Raw genomic sequence first — 11,062 nt, 5'->3', positions numbered from 1 at the left:
CAGCTTGGATTCCATAATGAGATATATTTGGAAGCCACAAACTAAGAATTTGACATTTATACTTGATAACATTTCTGTTCTTATTGGCTTCTATATTTCTTCAATAATATGTTTATAAAATCTGTGCAAGTGAGTTAAATAAAGCAACGAATTTGAGATGTTTTATATAGGTAATCCGAAGTCTAAATCCACTCACAAGGAGAATGAAGGCAAAAAATCATAACTTCTGTTTTAGCCTTCAGTGGCTTATATACTATTTCCATGAATATAGAGATGAATATTGTATTTTTACATAAATAAACTTTCTATAGCAGCAACCAGTACCACTGCAAAATTGTGCACAGCTTAAGTTAGGCCTGTGAAGTACATATTTTTTAATTTGCTTTAACATACTATGTAATAATCAAATAAATATAAATAAGCTTCCAAAAGTCTATGCAATCTGATACAAGTTGCCAATAGTAGAATGTCACTTTTTGTACTCTTTCCTTTTTTGCTTTCACAAGGAATTGTGCTACTAAGATTCCATTCAATTTATTTTCATTAAAACAGAAAGTACGTATAGGCTACCAGGTTACTCAAGTTTTCACCTAGTTCACACAACAGTACCTTAACCTTTCCAAAAAGGTAACTTTTATATAATTCTAGTTCATCTTTAAATAATCTGATGATGCAATATCTGGATTATTTTCTATTGTTTGCCTTCTGCAGCTTAAAAAAAAAAATCTACAAAAAGTCAGCTTGCCAATCAAGAAGTCAAAAAAATGAAAACATCAAAGTTGTTTTTCTGTGTTTTATTACTTCTTACAAATAGTCTTGTTTTTGATTTCTGTTTCTGCTTTAACATGAAGATCAATATCTTATGTATAGAAACCAAATCAGAGGTGATTTTTCTCTGCATGCTTTGTATTATTTATTTACTGCTTAAAATGCCCTTCTCTTCCCCCAAGCTATAGCCTTCAATTTAAAGTGTATGCAGATTCTATTACCAAAGGAGATTCATAGACTGTATCTACATGTGGCAAAACTGGTTGAAAAGTAAAGTCTGGGATGAAGCAAGTTGAAAGCCTGAAGGCAAAATAGCAGTAACTGTTTGTCCAGCAGAAATTTACAGATTCATTCTTCCTGTTTTTACATTTTTTTTTCCCTAGGTATCTTTTTTTTTTTTTCGGTAAAACACAGAGCAGGAATAAAAGAAAGGAACATTTAAAATAGTGACCTCATTTCAAATATCTTATTTTGTGACAGGCTACCCATTTGATTTTTTTCATTAGTTTCTTTAATTAGACAAAGTATGTACTGCCTTCATCACCAAAGGAGTTTATCTAACTTAATTACCCTAAAACCTTGAAATTTTTACTGAGGAAGAATTTGTAATGTCCTACAAAATATGAGTTTCACATTCCTTTCCTTGCAAGTAGTATCTACTGAAACAGTATTTTTTTAGGTAAATTATCAAAGGTTATGTCAATGTTTATCATATTATGATTTCAATCTTCATGAAAAACATTAGAATTGACTCTAGTAAAAAATGGATACATCAAATTTAGTCAATTAGGTATCTATGGAATGCTGCTGCTAAGTCGCTTCAGTCGTGTCTGACTCTGTGCGACCCCATAGCTGGCAGCCCACCAGGCTCCCCCGTCCCTGGGATGGGATTCTCCAGGCAAGAACACTGGAGTGGGTTGCCATTGCCTTCTCCAATCTATGGAATAAAAAGACCCAGAATAGCATGAGTTGTTAAATTCCAAAATAATTCATTAAAGGAAAAACAAACAATGTCAACTATGCTATGGAAAAGTAAATAAAATCAAGAAGTTTTAATTCTCCCCTTTATGGATTTTACATCCTAGTTAGAGAATTTTATTTAGTAAAAGTTGTGATTGTTCTAATTTAGTTCAAAACTTGAGAAAATCTTGAATCAAACAATGAGATAATCATTATACCCTGCCAGAAATATTTCCCGAACATATTACAGACCATTTTTCATAAGCACATATTTACTGACTCAAAGTTTATAATGCAACAAATTGTTTACTATTAGGACATTCTTAGGGCCTTCACTGGTAACTCAGCTGGTAAAGAATCCACCTACAATGCAGGAGACCCCAACTGGATTCCTGGGTCAGGAAGATCCCCTGGAGAAGAGACAGACCACCCACTCCAGTAATCTTGGGCTTCCCTGGTAGCTCAGACAGTAAAGAATCCACCTGCAATGGGGGAGACCGGGGCTGGATCCCTGGGTTGGGAAGATCCCCTGGAGAAGGGAACAGCTACCCACTCCAGTATCCTGGCCTGGAGAATCTATACAGTCCAAGGCGTCACATGACTGAGTGACTTCAATTATCACTTTTCAGGACATTCTTATGATGAACATGATCTATGATGTATGTTAACTGAGTAACCCTATGTTCTGTGCTGTGCTGAGTCGCTCAGTCAAGTCCATCTCTTTGCGACCACGTGGCCTGCAGCCCACCAGTTCCTTCTGTCCAAGGGGATTCTCCAGGCAAGAAAGCTGGTGTAGATTGCCATGCCCCCCCACCCAGAGGATCTTCACAACCAGGGATTGAACCCAGGTCTCCCACCTTGCAGGCAGATTCTTTACCAGCTGAGCCACAAGATAAGTCCAAGAATACTGGAGTGGGTAGCCTATTCCTTCTCCAGGGGATCTTCCCAATCCAGGAATCCAACCAGGGTCTCCTGCATTGCAGGTGGATTCTTTACCAGCTGAAGTACCTGGGAAGCCAGAGTAACCCTATATATTGGCTACAATTTGAGGTTTTTTTTTTTTATATACATAACATTTTTTACTTCACTACTTGAAAAATAAGACTTTTTGTCTAAGTCCAGTACATTTGTCTGAATGTAACCTTGGTGATTTGGCCATGATTTTAAATAATGTCTTCATATGTACATTGAATCTTGCCATTAGTAAGAGATGGAGTGACATGTTTTTACTTTAGTATAAATGTACATTGAAATATGACTTTTGTCTTGTTTTCCACAGTGTGATTTAAAAACTTTAGAACAACTTTTTTTTCTATGTAACAGGAAATAGTAAAAATAACATGAGTTTTGAGATAAATTAGATATGGGATCAAATAACTTTGCATCTCTGGCCCTTTAACCTTGAACTTAGGTTCTCCAATTATGTTTAGAATCTCCTATAAAATTAGAAGTACAGAGACCATTATTATAAGTAAATATTAAATTTTGCTTAAAATGTTTGATATAATATCTAACCAGAACAAAGTACAAAATATGTTTGCCTTCCTCTCCTTTACTAAAGAACTTTAGAATTTTAATGAGAAGTGTTTTTATTCAGAACATGTTCCTAGGTTATTTCCATGTGTATTGCAAATACTTCACAAATAGACTAAAACTGTCTCTAGGGCAGATGTGTTTTGCTTCTGCATATGTATATTCTTCCTCTATCATTCCATATTAATCCTCTCCAGCCACAATCACAGAGCTTAGCACAGCATTTACTGGGAGAACCACTGAATGTTGAAGAGTGAGTGAAACACTGGTAGGATGATGTTAAACGCTGATACCAAACCGCACCTCCATTAGCACACTTTTTGTTTATATGAACATTCATTTGTGGACGAAACAACACTTGTTTTTGCCAATTCATTTTAAGAGTTCAAAATGGTGTTTTTAAAAATAAGTATTTATTAGCTGGTATATTTGTTAAGTTGAATGAAGTTTGACTTTGAAAGTTGTTAAATAGCCCCATTCATTTTTGAAGGTCTTAGAGAACTTATGTTACAGAATGCCTTTGAAGAAAGTGAAGAAAATGCCTATTTTGATACCTATTAGAAAATTATGTAGCTGAGATAAGACACCTGCAGAATTTCAAGCCTCTGAAGTTGAAGACAAGTAATATCAGCATTAATTTTTTAAAAAAGAGTGTTAGGAATAAAATATTACATGAGGTTCTTAGAGGAAGATTCAACACAGGGTCTGAACTTATACCCTGATAAGTGTGAATATGACCCTGAAATTACTTTCCTCCAACTCTGAAATGCAGTGACTTAAGATAAATGAGAATTATTAACTGGATGCTCGGATGTCACCGGCATCCTAATGGCTTGAGCCCCTCAAGTATAAATTACAGTTCAAATGGCTAGGATAAGATGAGGATAATGTAGTCGACTTTAAAAATAGTTAAGAAATAGAGGCTTTAGCCTCACAGGTTTGATGTTGCTCACACTTGCTTAAACATCATCTGTTACAACCTATCTAATAAAATGAAAAAGATCAAATGCAATCACAAAAATTAAAAATGGATCACAGATGTCAATGCAAATGCAAAGCTATGAAATTCTAGAAGATAACACAGGACAAAGTCTGGAGGAACTTGGGCACAGAGATGACTTTTTAGATACAACACCAAAGGTGTGATCCATAAGAGGGATAGAAAGCTGGACTTCCTAAAAATTAAAAACGTGTGATCTGCAAAAGACACTGTCAAGAGAATTAAATGACATGACACAAATAGAGAAAGTATTCACAAAAAGTCATATCTGATAAAAGACTCATCCAAAGTATGCAAAGAACTCAAAAACTCTGTAAGAAAGCAAACAGTCCAATTTAAAAATAGGGGAAAAAAGTTAAACAGAAACCTCAAAGATGATACAGATGACAACCATGGGAAAAGATGTTCCACATCATGTGTCCTGATGGAAATTAAAGCAATGAGATGCCACTGTACCCCTATTAGAATGGTTGAAACCCAAAACACTAACAACATCAAATCCTGGTGAGGATAGAGAACAACATGAGCTCTCAATAATTACTGATGGCAATACAAAATAGTACAGCTGCTTTGGAAGACAGTTCAGCAACATCTTACATAATTTTATAATTACCATATGATCTATCAATTTTACACCTTAGCATTTAACCAAAGGAGTTGAAAACATCTACAGAAAAAGTTCCACACTGATTTTATAGCAACAATGATGAATGCATCATTGTCAAGACTTGGAAGCAACAAAGAAGGCCTTCAGTAAGTGAATAAACTGGTACATCCAGACAATTGAATATTAGTCCATACCAAAAAATAGATGAGCAATCAAGTTGTAAAAATACATGAAGGAAAGTTAAATGCATATGATTAAATGAAAGAAACCAGTATGAAAAGGCTACATACTGTATAATTCCAACTATTTGACACAAAGACCTTTGACTGAATAAAAAAATATAAACAACATGTCTCAGAAAAAAAAACATAAAAAAGGAAGAACCAATGAAATTTTGATGAGCAAATGGCTGCTGACCTTTCATGTTCTGGTGTAACAAAAATTTTACATCATGAAACAGGAAACCAATCAATAGCTAATATATGGAAAAGGCAAGTCAACAGAAATTGTAGGAAAAAAATACTTATTCACAACTGCTTCAGAAATAGTGAAACCATTGAGCAAGGAGACTCTGATAAGAGCTTTGAGCCTGAACTTTCAACAAAATCTGATTCATGTTTTTAAGCCATTTTTTTTTTCCTTGAGGACTTGGAGAAAACCACACTCAAATTTGCTGTTACTCAGTCGAGAACTTTAGTTATGAATCCTGACCCACAGTTAGGCAAACTGGCATTTAATTCACTAACAACCTGAATGAAGTCTATTAGGTTCAGTAAAAGCTAATCAAGTGTAAATACAAATAGGACAAATGATCCTTTCCTTCTCTCACAATAGTATGGAATGCAGCACTGAAGCATTAAAAATGGCAAGAACAGCAGCTGAGTAGAATTACATGATAATTACATGATAATCAAAATATAGCCTCCTCTAATGTGCCTCTAACTCAAGATATGATATGGTAGATACAGCTATGCCCCTTCAACGTACGCATTTCTTTATGCCCTTACTGAGAGGACAAGGGAGCATTCAGACCTTATTGCCAGATTCATATATAACTTCACACTGAGATTATGGCTGGTTTTAAAAAAAACGTTTTTCAGAAAAACCAAGTACTTGGAAAGAAAAGAGAACTTCCCAGCCTAATGTTAAATACTGGCAAAGAAATTAAATTTGTAAAAAAACATTAATGGAGTTCCACAACAGACTTGGTGGCGGCCCAATAGTACTGATGTGGAGAAGAGAAAAAATTACCTACTTCATCTGTCATTTCTCCTAAGACACTACCCAGATATTGATCCTAAATTAAAAAATTCTAAAACATGTAAATTAGAAGAGTTAGGCAAGACTATTCTAAAGCATGTTACAGACAGAGCTCAATTCATTCACAAAATTTAAAAAGTGCATAATTGGAGGGCAGAGTTCTTGTTATAGTCATAGCAGAAAACCCAATGTTGCATGCCCTTCATGGAGATGGGTGAGGTGAATGGAGGAAAAGCTTATCCCTTGGTTTGTTAAAGCAAATAATTACCTACAATCTTATCTCATTGATGACCCCGAGAGCACACTACAGGATCCCAGGTGTAACTGAATCATTATGTGGACAAAGAAGAAAAGGCAACTGGCTAACAGGAAGACAGGAAGAGGGAACGAGAAAGTAAATGTGTCCTTGGATAGTTGTTTAGTCACTAAGTCTTGTCCGACTCTTTGTGACCCCGTGGACTGTAGCCCACCAGGCTCTTCTGTCCATGGGATTCTCTAGGCAAGAACACTGAAGTGGGTTGCCATTTCCTTCTCCAGGGAATCTTGCCAACCCAGGGATTGAACCCACATCGCCTGCATTGGCAGGAGGGTTTTCTACCGCTGAGCCACCAGGGAAGCCCTAAAGAATCTGAACCGGTGCTATTAGTTAAGAAGGGGTTCTAGTTTAAAAAAAAAAAAAAGAAAGAAAGAAAAAAGTGTGCTAATCTAGTTTTAAAAACACAGCCATCTAAAAATAGGTATCATCCTGCTCTTCGCAATGTCATACCGAGGGGGAAAAATGTCAGGACGAGCTACCAAGGAAACCAGGGAGGCAAGGGAAGGCATGGGGGAGGGGCCCCATGGACCCCCTGCCATTGCTCCACACCCAGCAGAACCATTTTAGCAAGCACCTGGGGCACTCAATTGCTAATCAAGGCACTGCCTCAGCCATTCCAGTCAGCAGGGACCCTGCAATCACCAGAGGAAGGGCTTTGACCAACTCCCTCCAGTGCAAAATTACTCAAGTCTCCTGGTCTTCTTCCCGTTCCTCCATAGACAGGCCCTCTCAAACGATACAGAGCATATTTTAGAGGCTACTGAGGTGTAGAGGCTGATGTCTGGAAAAGGCGACTTGGTATAAATCTCAAAGGCACACTTCACACTCCTCTGCTCCAGTCAAAACAAAAGACCAAGGCCAAGGAATCAAGTAGGCTTACATGGTACCAAAATTTAGCATCTGCAGCTAAAACCCACACCTGAGCTACTCGAATGCCAAGAAGGTATATGGAACACAGCCCCGATCGCCTGGTCCTTGTCATCTCACCCGGGGGAGATATACTTTAAAAATCTCAAATTCAAAGAAAGAAAACCCCAATGTTTAAAATACATTAATTAATACCCCCAATGCCATCTGAACCTCTGGGCCAGAATCAGATCTTATAACCATGTCTCTGGTTGGGGCATAAAATATTTACAACATTGTTAAAGGCACAGTGGCCTTTAAAAATAAAACCCTGGGAATGGACAGTAAAAGATCCATTGTAATCATTGACCTGGCTTCCGTGGGTGGGAGGGACGCATGCCGAGGCCAAGGACTCGTTGTGGCCATCCCTGGATAAGATCACCCTTATATGTATGAGTGATAGATAGGTCAATAATCAACGAGATCAAAGATGAGAAAGCTTAGCTTCATCTTTTATTGGAAATACATGAGAAATATCAACATTTCCTTGGCCACCTTCAATAGTAAAAATTTTTAAGAATACATAAGTTACAAAAGGAAGAAACTAAATTTTTGTTAAAGACATGAAGAAAAATAGTTAACAATAGTAACTTAGAAAGATAGTAACTTAGTAATAGTACTAAGTTAGATAGTAACCTAGAAATATAGTAATGATAACCCTATATGCAAGACAGCAAAAGAGACACAGATGTATAGAACAGTCTTTTAGACTGTGTGGGAGAGGCGAGGGTGGGATGATTTGGGAGAATGGCATTGAAGCATGTATATTAGCATATGTGAAATAGATCGCCAGTCCAGGTTGGATGCCTGAGACGGGGTGCTCAGGGCTGGTGCACTGGGATGACCCAGAGGGATGGGATGGGGAGGGAGGTGGGAGGGGGGTTCAGGATGGGGAGCACATGTACACCCATGGCTGATTCATGGCAATGTATGGCAAAACCACTACAATATTGTAAGGTAATCAGCCTCCAATTAAAATAAACAAGTTTATAAAAAATTTAATGAAGAGGAAAGGAATGTTAATACCAACCAATTCTCTATTGTCCTGCCGAACTCTAATAAGGTTCAGGGACATAGAGGTGAAAAATTAAGACTGCCATCTGTTAAAAGAACATATGGCAATGGGATCTACCTTTGAAAAAAAAAAAGTAACCAAACTTGTAACTCTATACATATAATAAACATCCTTCAAAAATAAGGGTTGAATAAAGATATTTTCAGAGAATTTGAGACAATCTGTTGCAGGACGGACTGCGTTAAAAATACTAAATGGGAGTTCTTTAGATAGAAACTACCTCTGCTGGAAACATAAAAATAGAGAAAGGAATAAAGAACACTTGAAAGGGTAAATGTATAGGTAAATATAGATAACTATTGACTGTATTTTAAAAACTGTCTTGTGGCAGTCTATATCAATATAGAATTAAAATTCATCTCTCAAAGATAATAAGACCTTTTTGCAAACTAGGAATAAAAAGAAAACTTCCTTACGATAAATGTGACACACAGATTCATATGCTCAATGTTTTAAATATAACAATTGTCCACAAATTAATCTATAGCAAGACCAAACAAAATTCCAAATGTTATACTTATTTCAATGAAAATTGTGAAAGGTGGTTCTCAATCAATAGGAAATATAAAGGGCCAAGAATACGTAAAGCAAAAATAAAGTTCAAAGCTGTAAAACATATACTATATATCGACAATCTATTTAAAAGCTGCACTAGTGTAACAGTATAGAACTGGCACAATAGAAGCCAACTGGGCGATAAAACAGAAAATACTTTTTCTCAAAAAACCAGCTTTTAGCTTTGTTGATTTTCGCTATGGTCTCTTTAGTTTCTTTTGCATTTATTTGTGCCCTAATTTTTAAGATTTCTTTCCTTCTGCTAACCCTGGGGTTCTTCATTTCTTCCTTCTCTAATTGCTTTAGGTGTAGAGTTAGGTTATTTATTTGGCTTTTTTCTTGTTTCTTGATGTGAGCCTGTAATGCTATGAACCTTCCCCTTAGCACTGCTTTTACAGTGTCCCATAGGTTTTGGGTTGTTGTGTTTTCATTTTCATTCATTTCTATACATATTTTGATTTCTTTTTTGATTTCTTCTATGATTTGTTGGTTATTCAGAAGCGTGTTATTTAGCCTCCATATGTTTGAAGTTTTAACAATTTTTTTCCTGTAATTGAGATCTAATCTTACTGCACTGTGGTCAGAAAAGATGACTAGAATGATTTCAATTTTTTTGAATTTTCCAAGACCAGATTTATGGCCCAGGATGTGATCTATTCTGGAGAAGGTTCCGTGTGCACTTGAGAAAAAGGTGAAGTTGATTGTTTTGGGGTGAAATGTAAAAATATGGAACGCTTCATGAATTTGCGTGTCATCCTTGCGCAGGGGCCATGCTAATCTTCTCTGTATCGTTCCAATTTTAGTATATGTGCTGCCGAAGCGAGCACAGAAAACAATACTTGAAGTCAGAATCAAGTCACCTGTAACAAAGCAAATACTATAGGACAGTGGAAACAATGGTCTTTAAAAGAAATGTTGTTCACAGAAAAGACGCACTGAAGGCAACAGAAAAGCAATTAGATGGAGAGTATCCTAATCACCATTTCACTGACTCACTAATATTTATTGAACGCCAGATACTGTTCTAGGCCCTGAGGATACAGCAGTGAACAAAACAAAAAATCCCTGCCTTCATGGAGTCTACCTCCTGGTGACAGAAACAGAATAGTACATACAAGTAAAAATATAAAATAAATGTGAACCCAGAGCATAATCTTGCCTTTTATTTCATTCAATAAATATTATTTAATTCAACGAATACCCATTAAATATGTAAATGTCAATAAAATAAATGCTGTTGGCTTACATTTTCTTATGAAAAAAATTATCTTGACCCCTATACCATGCCATCTTCAAAAATCAGTTCCACATGGACTGCAATCTAAACAAAATTTTAAAGTAGAACAAATAAAATTAAATGTTAAAATTTACTGAAAATAAAGGGAAAAGTAAAACAATAAAATTTTAAGAAAACAGAAACACCTTTCTGACACTTGAGTAAACAACGATTTCTAAAAGAGGAGCTAATTGGAAAGGAAAATGACAGATTAGGTAATACAAAAATTAAGAACTTTAATTTATTCAAAAATGAGCCCAGAAAGGATGAAAAGGTAACCCACAGAGTGAGATAAAATATGTGTAACACATAAACCTGACCAAGGGCGTATGTTTAAAATATACAGAGCACTGTAAGTCGGCGGGGAAATAACATGCAAGCCAATGGAGAAAAAGAATGGCCACAAAGTTGTACAAGCACAAGAAAAGGGGATCCAGACGGCTAACAAACATATAAAGCATATTTATTCTGAGAAATGCAAACTAGACCACGACATATTACCATTACACCAAAAAAGTCTTAAAAAATAGCAAGTGTTTAAAGGATATGGCATAGTCAGAACTCTAATACTACGGCTGGGAGTGCAAATTTGCGAAACCAGTTTGAAGTGCTATTGATAAGTTTACTGTAGCTGAACAGAAGCTTATCCAATAATCTCCCAATTCTATTCCTAAGCATATAACTCTTGGGAATGTATGCATTTGCTCATGAGGAAGAAACACCAAAACATTCATGGTAGTACTATTCAGAAACTACAAATACACTGAAAAATAGAGAAGTGGTGAAGTACACTGCAGTATTTTCTC

At 36.1% G+C, this 11,062-nt stretch overlaps 1 non-coding gene across 1 annotated transcript; it reads right to left on the bottom strand.

Annotated features, from left to right (window-relative positions):
- Positions 1-9,700: 9,700 nt before the first annotated feature.
- LOC122687632 lies at positions 9,701-9,807 on the bottom strand. The gene has a single exon (XR_006339197.1). It is a non-coding gene; the product is annotated as a U6 spliceosomal RNA (small nuclear RNA).
- Positions 9,808-11,062: the final 1,255 nt, after the last annotated feature.

This window comes from Cervus elaphus, chromosome 31, assembly GCF_910594005.1.
Source record: "Cervus elaphus chromosome 31, mCerEla1.1, whole genome shotgun sequence".
In the NCBI taxonomy this organism is placed as follows: Eukaryota; Metazoa; Chordata; class Mammalia; order Artiodactyla; family Cervidae; genus Cervus; species Cervus elaphus.
The sequence above is the reverse complement of the archived record's forward strand: the minus strand, read 5'-3'. Positions and strand labels throughout refer to the sequence as shown.